Below are 16,847 nucleotides of genomic sequence, written 5' to 3' on the forward strand. Positions count from 1 at the left end.
ATAATTATATATTGAAAAAGTCCCTACATGTCATGGTAGCTACTTTGTCTAAAAGAAATAGATGCATTATAATAAATAGATAATAACAGTAAGGGGCCGATTCACAAAGGGTCAAATATCGAGGGTTAATTAACCCTCGTTATTCGACTGGGAATTGAAATCCTTCGACTTCGAATATCGAAGGATTTTAGCGCAAATAGTGCGATCGAACGATCAAAGGATTATTCCTTCGATCGAACGATAAAATCCTTTGAATTGATTCAAAGGATTTTAATCCATCGATCAAAAAAACTTAGGAAAGCCTATGGGGACCTTCCCCATAGGCTAACATTGAGTTCGGTAGCTTTTAGATGGCGAACTAGGGGGTCGAAGTTTTTTCTTAAAGAGACAGTACTTCGACTATCGAATGGTCGAACGATTTTAGTTCGATTCAAAGTCGTAGTCGAAGGTCGTAGTAGCCCATTCAATGGTCGAAGTAGCCTAAAAAACACTTGGAAATTCGAAGTTTTTTTACTTCGAATCCTTCACTCGAAGTTAGTGAATCGGCCCCTAAAAGTAATAGTAGTTAGATTTCAATGATTGAGCCTGTGTATAAAATGCCTGCTCAAGCCCAAAAATCACCCTCCATCTATGGTCAAAACTCATCCTAATGCATCACATACTGTTATAGGGAAAATATATTTTAATAGGATCTAAGGAAGAATCTCTTGGGCTAAAATTAGCAATTTGATGTCCTCTTCGTTATGTCAGGGTCCATTGTTCCTCACAAAGCTGCAGGAGGCAAAGGGAAAATGTGTCTATTTTGGTGACAGCCATCAAGTCAATAGAATTGTGAGAAATTCCCAAGAAGATTTTCAATCAAACTCAAAAAGATGACCTTTTATAATGGAGATGACCTGGCTGTGATTGTTTTACTAGTTGACATGGACAAAGTATAATATATGTGTGGGGGGGGGGATAAGGAATAGGATGTGAGGGTAGAGAAGAGTGGAAAAGAAGACAAAATGAAAGAGGGGAGAAGAAGAGTAGAGCTGTTTATAAAGAGGAGAAACTTGCAAAATAGGAGGTTAAAAGAATAAAAGAGAAGAATAGAATAGAAATGAAAGATGATAGAATAAGAGAAAGAAATGAAGGGATATCTTTTGACCTTAAACTTTTTCAACTAAAGCACATTATTGGGCCATGGCTCACGGATATAAAACTGTACAGCTTCAACAGCAATTTAAGATTTTCTAGAGGAAGGCAGCTTTCACAAAGTTATCAGATGAGGTGCAACTCTTTGAGGTTACAGGGCACAAAATAACACTTTACAAAAGAACTGAAGAAAACATCTTTTCATACATTGTTTTCCATGGCAACAAATAGTGCAACCAAGAGCTTAGTTTTTTAAGTCGTCCCTCTAGCTGTGTAAGAATGGTGGAATATTGCTGCGACTTTAAATCCATAATAACAATAATCAAATAATAATGCGTAAGAATCTAATTTCCTCCAACGCCAATGTGCTCTTGAAGATCAAAGAAAATCTCTCAGCGGTATACACCGTGGGACTTTTTTTTGTCATTTCTCAGTTTTTTTACTTCTTAATGATAGAAAGTCAAGTATTTTATATACAATGTTTGCTTCTGTACATGCAGCAGAATACAAGACAGGTCAATGTATATCTGGAAGGTTTAGAAGAAATAAAGAAATTGTTTTATGTATACAAAAACTATGTTCCCTCTACTAAAGTGGAGGCCCTGGTTATGAGTATTAACTAACTGGCTAGAAGTGTGTTTACCTTGAGGAAGAAATAGTGGGGAAGCACCACTAGTGATCTAAAGACTAGATATAACTCAACCTATTGTATAAAGTGCAGGGTTGAGGTTGAATGTGCTTCACCATGACCAGAGCAGGTAGTCTATGGGCAAACTTCATGTTGGCATGGAGGGTCCTCCTGCAGAAGTCATAATCAGTGCAATTACCCAAGGAGGAATAGAAAATGGACAAGGTAGTAGAGTAAGCAACCCAGAGCTCAACCTTTTATTTTATATATAACTTGCCTAACTGCTAGTTGCTCCAGAGAAAGGCAAAACACTCTTCTGAATCCTCTCCAGTTAGCCTCAAAGGGGGAAAAAATTCCTTACTGACTCCAAGATCAACTTGTACTATGAACTAACTTCCATAACCCTGTATCCCCTTACTTGCTAAGCCGCCCTACCCTTTCTTAAAGCTATCTAATGTATCAGCCTGTACCACTGAATCAGGGGGAGAATTAGACATCTTCCCAACTCTCACTGTAAATATTAAGACGGAGCCTCCTTTCTTCTAATAGGAATTGGTGCCCATGTGTCAGCTGGAAGGACCTACTAGTATATAAAGCATTGAAGAGATTATTATATGATCCCTTATATATTTATCCATAGTTAAAACATCAACCCTCAATCGCCTTTTCTCCAGTGTAAACAACCCCATAGTTTTACCACAGTGCTATTATTACATGGTTGAGAATCACTGGCACTCAAGCACCTGTGATATCGTTTTCTCAATTTAATTCAACACATTTTAACATGTGTTAGGACCCTTTATGAGTACAGTATAAGTGGTATGATATGAATGTAACCCATAATCTAACCATAGTTGGTCTAGTGTGACAAATAGCTGTGCACAATGTGGTTCTAAGGTTGACTCCACCGTAAAGTGTTTAAAGTTCCCCTTAAATTTTAGCAATGCTTAGATGTCCTAAATTTCCAACAAAGTTGCCATAGAAGAGAAATTTAAAATCTATATGTCAATAAAACTACCTTTCACAACAATCATAAACCAGTTCTTCATAAAGTACAGGTGTCTTGTCTGTTAGCCTTCTCTCTAAAGAAAAAAACACAATCGTCAGAGTGACAGAGGCTTCTCAAAATGAGACCATGGGAGTATTAGACTACTTCCTCCTAAATCAAAGAAGCTCTGAAATTCAGTATTTAGATGTATTTAAACCAAAAAAAGCCCAAGAATGACTGCAGTAGGGTAGTAGCTGTTGGGATACCAGGAAAACTACTGGTGGCGGACCCAGGTGTCAGTGGGTCCTCTTGATCACCAAATTGTTTGCCTTGTATACCTATATCATCTCACATTTCTATATGAGAACAAATAGAAAAAATTGAGGAAAGGATACATCTTAGTTTGTATGGAGAAGTGATTAAGAGAATTGAGAAAGAAAGTAAAGAGAGAAAGAAAAACAGTTTGGAGAATGTGCCACTGCCTAAGGTCTTCTGGTGGGCCACTGGAACCCCAGTCAGACATTGAGAAAGAGATTGGTAGTTCAATAAATTATCAATACAAGGCTTCTCTGAAGCAGCAGTTATGGAAGCGAAAATTGGGTCTAAAATTGTCCTCAAGTGTCAGTATAGACCTGAGGCATTTTGATCAGGTGGAAACAGTGGTGGTCTTCCCTACCCTTCCCCATCCCCTTGACTTTCTATATGGGTAAACACTACCTACCTGTATCAATAAGAAGAATGGTGGAGTGGATAAGGTCATCTTGACCCCAAAGGTTGGGTGACTTGCTCCATTACAGAAGCCCAACCAAGTATTTGTATGTGAGTACACATGAAGTAATGTATAATATTAAACAGTTACAGCGGAATAATAATATTATATATAATATTAAACAGTTACAGCGGAATAATTATAGAGAGTAGGGCTGGATCTGAGTATAATGTAGTAGAAGGATCATATGGTCTGTATAGACTATGAGTCACTTGTGGCAGATGAAACTGTGAGATCTGAATTGCATACTCAATGTTCTTTCAGGTGTTCCCAGATCTTTCAGGTGTTCCCAGATAGAAAGGATGTTCCCCTTGTCCCTCTTGTATATACTAACAAAAAAAATACACACCATCCCTTGTGATTCTAGAAGTTTGGGAAAATGGCTTCTCTGCTCTACCTTAAAACTGTTACTGGGAATTATTTGTAACTCTACATTATTCGTCCATACCCTTATGTCTTGCTAAATGCCAGCAAAACGTACAAATCATCCCCGAGCCAAATAAACAGAATGGTTGCAATGTGAGAATTCACCTATTACATTACAATAAAATCTCCCTTCCCCTTGGCTGAGTGATAAAGTGGTACTAAAATCAGCTCTGTCATTAGTTGCAAGTCATTTTAATGTGGGTCTGCAGCCCTGTAACAGATAACTAGCAAAAGGCAAGTGGCAGCCTATAATTCTGTGCCCTGATATGTAATGTCGAATCCACACACTGATAATTGACTTTCTTGTTATTCACAAATCATAACACTTTCACAGCGCTGGCACCTACTGCCAAGGAAGCCTGCTAAGCACAGACCTCGTAATGTGGCCGAAAGACACGGCAGCACCTGTTAGTTGGAAATAAACGCTTGCCAGTCATTCAGGCATTACCCAAGTGGAGGTGCACAGACGAGTTTATCCCATAATGAAGGCTTATATAAAGGCTAATTCCTATTCTGTTTATTTTAGGACCCAATTAATGACTATAATGAATTCAAAAGCAAATCTGAAACTGATGGGCCAGTACATAGTGGCGTCCATATATTTAAGATCGGCAAATTTTTCCGGCGAAACGAAACGGCGCAAATTCGCCCATCACTAATGCTAAGCAGTTGACATCCAATAGCCATTATCATCTCCAGCCAAGGCTACTGTAACCCAACCAGGACTCCACTCAATCATCTTCCTCCGTGTAAGTCTATTCGAAATCCTGCTGCTTGACTAATCCACTTATCCCAGTGTTGTATTTATCCCAACCCAATTCCAATCCACTCCCATCTACAAACAGACAAATACACTCAACTTCTAACCTTCTTATCTTTCATGACCTCTTTCCATTGTCCCACTATTTTCTGACCTCCTTTGGATTTCTTGTCTCAGACAGATTCTCCCTTCCAACCTTCATAAGCTCCCTAAATGTAAGTATTTGTGAGTACATAAATACATCACATAATTCTCTCTCTCAACAATCTTACAGCATACTTGTTTCATAGCTTTGTAAAGGAAACCTTCTCCCAAGCCCCCTCAGCTTCATTTTGTATACTGTATATTTTTCATTGAGTATCCCTAAATACAGACAATCCTTCTTAGTCTTTCAATGTACTAAAATAGGAAATATCAAATACTGGTTGACCACTATGCATTACACAAGTGATGTATTACTCATAAGTCATTTATACTCATGCCTGATTGTTTATACTAGAGTGTGTGCCGATGTAGAGGTTTTGAGATATGTTATGTGGTGCCATCATGACACAAAGGCCATTTATTCTTATTTCCTTATATTTGGTCTTGGCAAGTCCAACAATATCTTCTGGGGTCTAAAGGAATTAACACAGGTCAGGAATTGGCAGTATGTCTAGTGGTGGCTGATATCTTTGGATATTACTAGAGCCTATAACAGATTATCTCTTCTTTGCCTTATTTAGCTAGAGTAGGTTACCAAAATTGGGTTTCTTGGATCTCTGGGATCCAAAATCAGTGGGTGGTGGAAGTTCCCAACCTGAAGACCAAATTGCTTAAATTTATGCTTATTTGCTGCCATGGATATTTATGGGACTATATCAGGGAAACTGATGTTTCCATGTATCAGAACCCCAAATGAAGTTGAACCAAGAAGTTTGACAATAGCTGCTGTTGTATTGCTATGTGTTTCCCCCTTTTATGTTGTTCATAGTTCAAATGCTGTACATTAACATACCCTCTATCCTGCTGTGTCTATACTCTGCTCACTATGTCTTTATTCAACCTCAGTTACTATGCTACTGTAGGGGACTGGTAAATTAGTCTCCCAGTATTATTTATCAGGCAGTCCCCTAGTGTCTAGATGCCCAACTGGGCCCTCAAATACAGTTAGGAGGGGGACCTGTTTCCTTATCCTGCCTAAAGCTACACCCTCTGTAGTTCAATCAGTGCCCTGTAGATGGCACTGTTCTAAAAGTAGTGGGCAGCCATGTGCTCAGGGTCCGTTTTGTGAAAGCCCTGACCTGAGCAGGCAGCATGGTAAAGTGGAACCTAGACGGTCAGGTCTAGTAAGGATAGGTTAGTCACCTTATGAGGTCACTCTAGGAGTGAAAGAAAGTCAGTCTATTTAGCTGAGCAGCCTGAGGCTCCTCTGAGTAGTGTGAGTGGGATTAAGATCCTGGGTACTAATTGCCCAGAAGTAGGGACTAAGATTACAGATCTAGGGATAGGATAGATGCCTATCCACTGTTGCTCTATGTCCCTGTTTGATCTATGTATACACTCCTTTGTGGATTACTCTGTCAAATAAATGTGTTCTCTGGTTGTTACAAGACCCACTGGCACCCAATTATTGTGCACTGCACCTATTTACAGTTGTACTACACACCGCCTCCACACTACGGTGAGGGCTTAACTGGCATCCAGTGCAAAGTATTTGGGTAAAGCTTATAGTTAGATAACGGTGCACTCAATTAACTATAGCAAGTCCCTGTGTCTTTCGTATCTGCTCTGTGCTAAAAGAATTTTGCTTGGAAATAATTACTCCACATCGTTCCTGTATTGTGTTATTTACAGTAAAATAATGCATGTCGGCCTTTTTATAAAGCACTACAGGATGTTTAGGCGAAAAAGAAAAGATTAAATGTGGATCATTTGCAATTACCCAAATCCTCTCCCCAGTTACAGGCCCAAATGATATCAAGATGCTATTTTTGCACATGAAATTCTATACTAAGTGCACAGCGATTGCCGTTCTGCTATCAATCAAAAGAGCGCAGATTATGTTTGTCTAATGGCAAATCTCATTAAATGTCACATGTCACTCACTGCTAAATCGCTGTTATTTCTGGAATGACATTCAATGGATGGGTCGGGGAATTCTAGTTGGATTTCTGGAATTAAGGAGGCTAAAAAAAAGTAAAGGCTCCAATATTGGCCTCACTTTCCATATTCTTTTTTAGTTGGTCGACTTGCCTTGTGTATCAGACTTGGGTTCTATGCACAACTCCCAGAATTCCACAAACAAATAGCTTTATTTCTCCAATAAGACCGTTCATATGTGCAACTACACATCTCATCATGTTGGGCAATGCCCTTCCACCAAGCACTTATTTTTTAAAGTAGGCATCTGGTTGGCCTGTGCTCACCAAGCTTTTTGGCATGTGCTTATAGTTACATAGTTAAATCGGGTTTAAAAAAGACAAAGTCCATCAAGTCCAACCCCTCCAAATGAAAACCCAGCATCCATACACACACCCCTCCATACTTTTACATAAATGATATATACCCATATCTATACTAACTATAGAGTTTAGTATCACAATAGCCTTTGATATTATGTCTGTCCAAGAAAACATCCAAGTCCCTCTTATAGTCATTAACTGAATCAGCATCACAACATCACCCGGCAGTGCATTCCACAACCTCACTGTCCTGACTGTGAAGAACCCCCTACGTTGCTTCAAATGAAAGTTCTTTTCTTCTAGTCTGAAGGGGAGGCCTCTGGTACGTGATCCACTTTATGGGTAACAAGGTCCCCTGCTATTTGTCTATAATGTCCTCTAATGTACTTGTAAAGTCTAATCATGTCCCCTCGCAAGCGCCTTTTTTCCAGAGAAAACAACCCCAACCTTGTCAGTCTCCCCTCATAATTTAACTCTTCTCTCCCTCTAACCAGTTTAGTTGCACTTAGTCTCTGCACTCTCTCCAGCTCATTTATATCCCTCTTAAGGACTGGAGTCCAAAACTGCACTGCATACTCCAGATGAGGCCTCACCAGGGACCTATAAAGAGACATAATTATGTTTTCATCCCTTGAGTTAATGCCCTTTTTTATACAAGACAAAACTTTATTTGCTTTAGTAGCCACAGACTGACACTGCCCAGAATTAGACAACGTGTTATCTACAAAGACCCCTAGATCCTTCTCATTTAAGGAAACTCCCAACACACTGCCATTTAGTGTATAACTTGCATTTATATTATTTTTGCCAAAGTGCATAACCTGCATTTATCAACATTGAACCTCATTTTCCAGTTTGCTGCCCAGTTTTCCAGTTTAGACAAATCACTGTGCAAAGTGGCAGCATCCTGCATGGAACCTATAGTTCTGCACAATTTAGTCTCATCTGCAAAAATAGAAACAGTACTTTCAATGGCCACCTCCAGGTCATTAATAAACAAGTTGAAAAGCAAGGGACCTAGTACAGAGCCCTGTGGTACTCCACTAACAACACTGGTCCAATTAGAAAATGTTCCATTTACCACCACTCTTTGTAGTCTATCTTTTAGCCAGTTCTCTATCCAGGTACAAATACTATGTTCCAGGCCAACATTCCTTCATTTAACCAGTAACCTTTTGTGTGGCACAGTATCAAATGCTTTAGCAAAGTCTAAGTAAATCACATCCACTGCCATCCCAGAATTAAATGCAAAGGTCCAAAACCCTGAACCCTACAGCACCTTTCAAAGACCTGCACCTGGCTGAGCCCAACTGGAACCTGCTGGTGAAGTCACCAGGGGGAAGTGGGAAGATGCTGGAGAAATTCAGGTGCTAAGGTTTATATGTTAAGCATGGCACCTGTTATGCAGAATTTCTGGGCCTGGGGATTTCTGGATAAAAGATCTTTCCTAACTTGGACTTACATATCTTAAGTCTACTGAAAAATCATTTAAACTTTTATCAGACCCAATAGGCTGGTTTTGCCTCCAATAAGGATTAATTATATCTTAGTTGGGATTAAGTATAAGATACTGTTTTATTATTACACAGAAAAAGGGAATGCAGGATGATACAGCAGTACAGTAAAGCAAGGCTGTATATAGAGAGAGTGATAGAGGGTCAGACAGAAGAGAACTGTAAGAAAGCAGCCAGACGAGGGGGAAGTAACAGGAGTGTTAGACATCTGTGTGTCCCCGTGATACTGAGCCAATATGGTGAGCGCATGGATCAGCGCATCGGCAGGAGACATTTGTCGTAGCACTTGAGTTTTATTTCTCTGGTGGAAGTGAGGATGAGAGGGAGGATTGTAGCTCGTACAAGAGACTCTTGACTGTAGGAGAGGCAGCAGCTGAATTCACAAGTGACTCCAGTCTGAGACACACGGCAGAGGAGGGAGCAGTGAAATAGTAGATTTGTGAGGCCCAAGGCTGAGTTTCTTCTTCAAAAGAAAACAGTGCTGGGAGAGTGTAATGTCCAATGAGAATAAATCTGCATGTTTTCTATTATTATCCATCTGTCTGTCTATCATCTGTCTATCCATTATCTTTGTCTGTCTATCTGTCCCTCTTTCTCTAGATCTGTTATATATCTATCTATCTATATCTATCTATCTATCCATCTCTCTCTCTCTCTCTCTCTCTTTCTCTATCTGTCTATCAATCATCTATCTATCTATCTATCTATCTATCTATCTTTCGGTCTATCTATCTTTCGGTCTATCTATCTATCTTTCGGTCTATCTATCTATCTATCTTTCTATCTATCTATCTATCTATCTATCTATCTATCTATCTATTTCTCTCTCTCTCTCTCTCTCTCTCTCTCTCTCTCTCTCTCTCTCTCTCTCTCTCTCTCTCTCTCTCTCTCTCTGTCTCTCTCTCTGTCTCTCTCTCTCTATCTCTCTATCAATAATCTATTTATCATCTATATATCTACCTTTCGGTCTATCTACTGTATCTATCTATCTATCTATCTATCTATCTATCTATCTATCTATCTGTCTGTCTGTCTGTCTGTCTGTCTGTCTGTCTGTCTGTCTGTCTATCAATCATCTATCTATCTGTCTATCTATCAACCATCTATCTATCTATCTATCTATCTATCTATCTATCTATCTATCTATCTGTCTGTCTGTCTGTCTGTCTGTCTGTCTGTCTGTCTGTCTATCAATCATCTATCTATCTGTCTATCTATCAACCATCTATCTATCTATCTATCTATCTATCTATCTATCTGTCTGTCTGTCTGTCTGTCTGTCTGTCTGTCTGTCTGTCTGTCTGTCTGTCTGTCTATCTATCAATCATCTATCTATCTGTCTGTCTATCAATCATCTATCTATCTATCTATCTATCTATCTATCTATCTATCTATCTATCTATCATCTATCTATCTATCTATCTATCTATCTATCTATCTATCTATCTATCTATCTATCTATCTATCTACTGTATCTCTCTCTCTCACTCTCTCTCTCTCTCTCTCTCTCTCTCTCTATCTATCATCTGTCTATCTATCGTCTGTCTATCTGAAAACGTTTGACTCTAGCTATTAATCTACATATGCGTCTACCTGCCCATATTGTCCCTGGCTATGCAGTTGTCTTTTCTGTCTGTCTGTACAGAATGTAAATGTGCAGTTTTTGTGCTGTCGCACTGAATATCAGATCATTATTGTGACTAAAGGAAAACAAACCATTATCTCTAGACCTTTTCTATAGAAATCAGCACTACATTAACATACGGTTTGTACTGTAATTTCACTATTCCCGGCCAATTGTCTTTCCCTAACAAACGGCTCATCTTTGGGAGCTCAGGGAACGCCGCAACATTTTCTGCCTGCTGATTCCTATCAACCGTCAAAGACGCTCTTCATGTAGGTCAACAGAATTGTCTCTGCACTAAGTGAGCATTAAATATTTGATCCACCCAATAAATATATATTTTATTAACTATCACAACACGCGTCTGCTTTCTCCTTCCTCCCCTGGATGTATTGATAAATAGGGCAGCTGCTGCGTGCCATTGTCTGCCCCCAGGAACATTTATAAGGTACATTAACATCGAAACATCAACTAAGAACATCTATTCACAGACATGAAGTTCAAAATCTGCAACTCTGCCGTAAGCCATCTTTGTTTCTCTGTTTGAAGCTTCTTGTCAACAATAATCATTGGCAAGACAGGAGGCAGCTACACCGTGTCACATCTACTCAGTGAATTACTTACACTAGCAACTGCCGCTCCTATCAGAATAGATCATAAACACTCAAGCACATTAATACTGTCGGCATTTACATCTGATAAGATGAATAAATGTAACAGCCTGAGCCATAAATAATTCTGTTTATTGTGGCCAAAATAATCAAAACACTTCTGCCTTCTGCTCATTATCTCTTCATAATAATGTTTCCCCACTGTTACTATAGGCACATCTCTCCCTACTATACCTGCTATCCCACAGTCACACTCCCTTCCCAGAGACTATTATCCACTGTTACTATAGGCACCATCTCTCCCTACTATACCTGCTATCCCTCAGTCACACTCCCTTCCCAGAGACTATTATCCCACTGTTACTATAGGCACCATCTCTCCCTACTATACCTGCTATCCCACAGTCACACTCCCTTCCCAGAGACTATTATCCACTGTTACTATAGGCACCATCTCTCCCTACTATACCTGCTATCCCACAGTCACACTCCCTTCCCAGAGACTATTATCCACTGTTACTATAGGCACCATCTCTCCCTACTATACCTGCTATCCCACAGTCACACTCCCTTCCCAGAGACTATTATCCACTGTTACTATAGACACCATCTCTCCCTACTATACCTGCTATCCCACAGTCACACTCCCTTCCCAGAGGCTATTATCCACTGTTACTATAGACACCATCTCTCCCTACTATACCTGCTATCCCACAGTCACACTCCCTTCCTAGAGACTATTATCCACTGTTACTATAGGCACCATCTCTCCCTACTATACCTGCTATCCCACAGTCACACTCCCTTCCAGAGACTATTATCCACTGTTACTATAGGCACCATCTCTCCCTACTATACCTGCTATCCCACAGTCACACTCCCTTCCCAGAGACTATTATCCCACTGTTACTATAGGCACCATCTCTCCCTACTATACCTGCTATCCCACAGTCACACTCCCTTCCCAGAGGCTATTATCCACTGTTACTATAGACACCATCTCTCCCTACTATACCTGCTATCCCACAGTCACACTCCCTTCCTAGAGACTATTATCCAATGTTACTATAGGCACCATCTCTCCCTACTATACCTGCTATCCCACAGTCACACTCCCTTCCCAGAGACTATTATCCACTGTTACTATAGGCACCATCTCTCCCTACTATACCTGCTATCCCACAGTCACACTCCCTTCCCAGAGATTATTATCCACTGTTACTATAGACACCAACTCTCCCTACTATACCTGCTATCCCACAGTCACACTCCCTTCCCAGAGACTATTATCCCACTGTTACTATAGACACCATCTCTCCCTACTATACCTGCTATCCCACAGTCACACTCCCTTCCCAGAGACTATTATCCACTGTTACTATAGACACCATCTCTCCCTAATATACCTGCTATCCCACAGTCACACTCCCTTCCCAGAGGCTATTATCCCACTGTTACTATAGGCACCATCTCTCCCTACTATACCTGCTATCCCACAGTCACACTCCCTTCCCAGAGACTATTATCCACTGTTACTATAGACACCATCTCTCCCTACTATACCTGCTATCCCACAGTCACACTCCCTTCCCAGAGACTATTATCCACTGTTACTATAGACACCATCTCTCCCTACTATACCTGCTATCCCACAGTCACACAGCCTTCCCAGAGACTATTATCCACTGTTACTATAGACACCATCTCTCCCTACTATACCTGCTATCCCACAGTCACACTCCCTTCCCAGAGACTATTATCCACTGTTACTATAGACACCATCTCTCCCTACTATACCTGCTATCCCACAGTCACACTCCCTTCCCAGAGACTATTATCCACTGTTACTATAGACACCATCTCTCCCTACTATACCTGCTATCCCACAGTCACACTGCCTTCCCAGAGACTATTACCCACTGTTACTATAGGCACCATCTCTCCCTACTATACCTGCTATAAAGGTATCCCACAGAGAGATACCTTTTTGGTTCAATAGAAGTGTTGGTGTTGAGGTGGGTAAGAAAATACGTGCTTTGAAGGCTTTCAAGTTAGCTGGGACAGTCAAATCATTTATAAGGTACAAGGAGGCGAATAAATCAGGCAAGCTAAAATCAATATGGGAAAGGATATTGCAGCAAGCAGTAAAAATAATCCAAAATTAAATAAATTAAATAACTTAATATCAGAGGGGGGTTAGCTGGTTGATGAGAACAAAAAAAAGGCTGAGATTCTGAACTCATATTTTTCGTCTACACAAATGAGAAACCAGTAATGAAGGTTTCCTTCTTAAAAGTCCCAATTCTAGTAATACAACTGATGATGCATGGTTCTCACATGAGGAAATTCACAAGAGACTAGCACATGTTAGGATAAACAAAGGTCCAGGGCTGGATGGTATTCATCCCAGGGTACTTAGAGAGCTTAGCTCTGTGATTGTCAAACCTCTTTACTGAAATTTTTTAGGATTAAATGAGGTCTGGCATAGTGCAAAGAGACTGACGAATTGCTAATGTGGTGCCTTTATTCAAAAAGGGATCCTGTTCTCAGCCTCAAAACTATAGGCCAGTTAGTCTGACGTCAGTGGTAGGAAAGCTTTTTGAAGGGTTAATAAAGGATAAGATACTGGAATTCATAGCAAATCATAATAATATGAGTGTGTGCCAGCATGGTTTTATGCGTAATAGATCTTGCCAGACTAACTTAATTTTCATTGATAAATGCAAGGTTAAACACTAAATGGCAGTGTGTTTTCTTAAAGGATCTTGGTGTTTTTGTAGATAACAAATTGTCTAATTCTGGGCAGTATCATTCTGCGGCTTATAAAGCAAATAAAGTTCTGTCTTGTATAAAAAAGGGCATTAACTAAGTGCAACTAAACTAGTTAGAGGGATGGAAGACTTAAATTATGAGGGGAGACTGTCAAGGTTGGGGTTGTTTTCTCTGGAAAAAAGGCGCTTGTGAGGGGACATGATTAGACTTTACAAGTACATTAGAGGACATTATAGACAAATAGCAGGGGACCTTTTTACCCATAAAGTGGATCACGTACCAGAGGCCTCCCCTTCAGACTAGAAGAAAAAAACTTTCTTTTGAAGCAACGTAGGGGGTTCTTCACAGTCAGGACAGTGAGGTTGGGGAATGCACTGCCGGGTGATGTTGTGATGCTGATTCAGTTAATGACTATAAGAGGGACTTGGATGATTTCTTGGACAGACATAATATCAAAGGCTATTGTGATACTAAACTCTATAGTTAGTATAGATATGGGTATATATAATGTATGTGAAAGTAGGGAGGGGTGTGTGTATGGATGCTGGGTTTTCATTTGGTTGAACTTGACGGACGATTTTACTATGTAACCAGGGCCGGATTTACATTACCTAGGCCCACTACCATTCGTCGCCCCTGTCCCCTCCAGGGGGACAGGAGCAATGGGGATTGGCGCACGGGAAATTTCAAATATTATTGTATCTCCAGCGCATCCCCAGTGTTTTTGAACCAATGGGTGTGTGGTTGGGCAGCATGCCACTCCCCCTAATTTCCTGCCGCCTAGATGGCCTTTCCACAAATCCGGGCCTGTATGTAACTATGTAACTATGTAACTAAGGCAGCATAGATATTCCCTGTACGTAGCTCAATTCACAGATGTCATTTAATGGGCTTTGTTATTTTCAGGAACCTGAGGATAAACATGATTTTTTTTCCTAAACTATTTAACGAATGAAGATATCAGCTTTTTGTTGATTTGCACAAAGCATTGTATAAATAGAAAAAAACATTTTGAATACTAAATCCTTCTAAATATCCTGGTGCAGCTGAATAAACGTTTCTATTTGGTAAACTAATTGTTAGGAAAGGGCAAATGTAATTGATCTGTAGATCGAAGTGAACAGGCCTAATCTTCCATATCGCCACATTTTGTAGCCTTTAGAGCTCTTTCATTTTCTAGATTCCTATGTGTCATTAAATTATGGAACATATTTTTATTGCTTTAATATAATCACATAGATAAAGTTGTCAGGCTGGAAAGGAATTATGAAGATTAAAGGGTCACTTTACACTTTAAATTCCTTGCTAAATTGTGCTTAGGACAGGGAATACCTATGCTGCCATAGTTTTATGGGATCTCTCTGTACAGACTATGAGCAAACTTAGGGGACTGTTCCTGCTGAATTGTGCTTAGTACAGGGAATACCTATGCTGTCATAGTTTTATGGGATCTCTCTGTACAGACTATGAGCAAACTTAGGGGACTGTTCCTGCTGAATTGTGCTTAGTACAGGGAATACCTATGCTGCCATAGTTTTATGGGATTTCTCTGTATAGACTATGAACAAACTTAGAGGACTGTTCCTGCTGAATTGTGCTTAGTACAGGGGAATACCTATGCTGCCATAGTTTTATGGGATCTCTCTGTACAGACTATGAGCAAACTTAGGGGACTGTTCCTGCTGAATTGTGCTTAGTACAGGGGAATACCTATGCTGCCATAGTTTTATGGGATTTCTCTGTACAGACTATGAGCAAACTTAGGGGACTGTTCCTGCTGAATTGTGCTTAGTACAGGGGATACCTATGCTGCCATAGTTTTATGGGATCTCTCTGTACAGACTATGAGCAAACTTAGGGGACTGTTCCTGCTGAATTGTGCTTAGTACAGGGAATACCTATGCTGCCATAGTTTTATGGGATCTCTCAGTACAGACTATGAGCAAACTTAGGGGCTGTTCCTGCTGAATTGTGCTTAGTACAGAGGAATACCTATGCTGCCATAGTTTTATGGGATCTCTCTGTACAGACTATGAGCAAACTTAGGGGACTGTTCCTGCTGAATTGTGCTTAGTACAGGGGAATACCTATGCTGCCATTGTTTTATTGTATGTTTATATAAGGCTATGTGCAAATGCAGGGGGCTGTTGCTGCAACTTCTTGGAGTTTTCAGATAAAAGGTAGCATAACAATGGAAGTCTATGGAAAACTGAAACCATAGGCAGAGTCAGTTACACCTTTATAGAAGATAGATTAAGTACAACACAATAGACTTAATTATGCAATTGCCAATTAGTAGCGATGGTCGAATTTATTCGCCAGGCGCGAATTCGTGGCGAATTTGCGGGATTTTCCACCAGCGAATAAATTCGCAAAACGGCCGTGAAAATTCGCTGGCGAAAATTCGCAGGCATCCAAAAAAAATGTCGCCGGCGTCCAACGAGATGCCGACGCCATTTCGCGAATTTTTACGCCATTTTGCGGTAAAAATTTGCCAATTTTTCAACTAAGCGAAACGGGGCAAATTCGCCCATCACTACCAATTAGACCTTGTTATTTAAATTGACCATATACAAACACAAAGCCTATAATGAAGGTACAGAGTCTGTATTATAGAGACTTACTGATGTTGGGATCAGTTGTGCTGCAATTACGTCACACAAACACAGAACAAGGCACCCATCTATAATAAAACAAAATAAAAAATAAAGACTTGCACATTATTGTTTTATGGACAGCACAAAATTAATTAAGGGAATGAACAATGTATACTTTACTAATATAAATATTATACATTATTATAATATAATCTCATAATAATATGAGATGCAACCTGTCTAGTTTTCTGCCTGGTTTCTCACAACTGAACGCATATGACATCATAACTACACCAACATTACTGCCCGCAAATGTCCCCATAACATCCCCTGAAATCACCAACCCGCCCCTAACATCACAGACTAGTCCCTGTTGTCCGGATTTTGCTTCCAACTAATTAGACAACCCTTTAAATGCAGGCATTTAAAGGGTTGTCTACTTTGTTGGAAGCAAAATTGTATTTTTTCTGAATCTATGTGCTCTTACTGTTGTCAAGGGTGAGGTAGGGGGCATTGTAGAAGCAGAGGAGGAAGGTGAGTCCTTCAGGCAAGAACTGGCTGTGCCCACGGGACATGTACA

At 40.1% G+C, this 16,847-nt stretch overlaps 1 protein-coding gene across 8 annotated transcripts in view; it reads right to left on the reverse strand.

Moving 5' to 3' along the window:
* The window catches only part of LOC108710030 (teneurin-4), an 835,304-nt gene that overhangs the window by 445,926 nt on the left and 372,531 nt on the right, over nucleotides 1-16,847 (reverse strand). For all 8 annotated transcript variants that reach the window (XM_041584600.1, XM_041584599.1, XM_041584601.1 and 5 more), the window contains exon 5: nucleotides 16,295-16,353. The gene's annotated coding sequence lies outside the window, so the exon portion shown is untranslated. The remainder of the gene's footprint in view (nucleotides 1-16,294; nucleotides 16,354-16,847) is intronic.

This window comes from Xenopus laevis, chromosome 2S (genome assembly GCF_017654675.1).
Source record: "Xenopus laevis strain J_2021 chromosome 2S, Xenopus_laevis_v10.1, whole genome shotgun sequence".
Lineage (NCBI taxonomy): Eukaryota > Metazoa > Chordata > Amphibia > Anura > Pipidae > Xenopus > Xenopus laevis.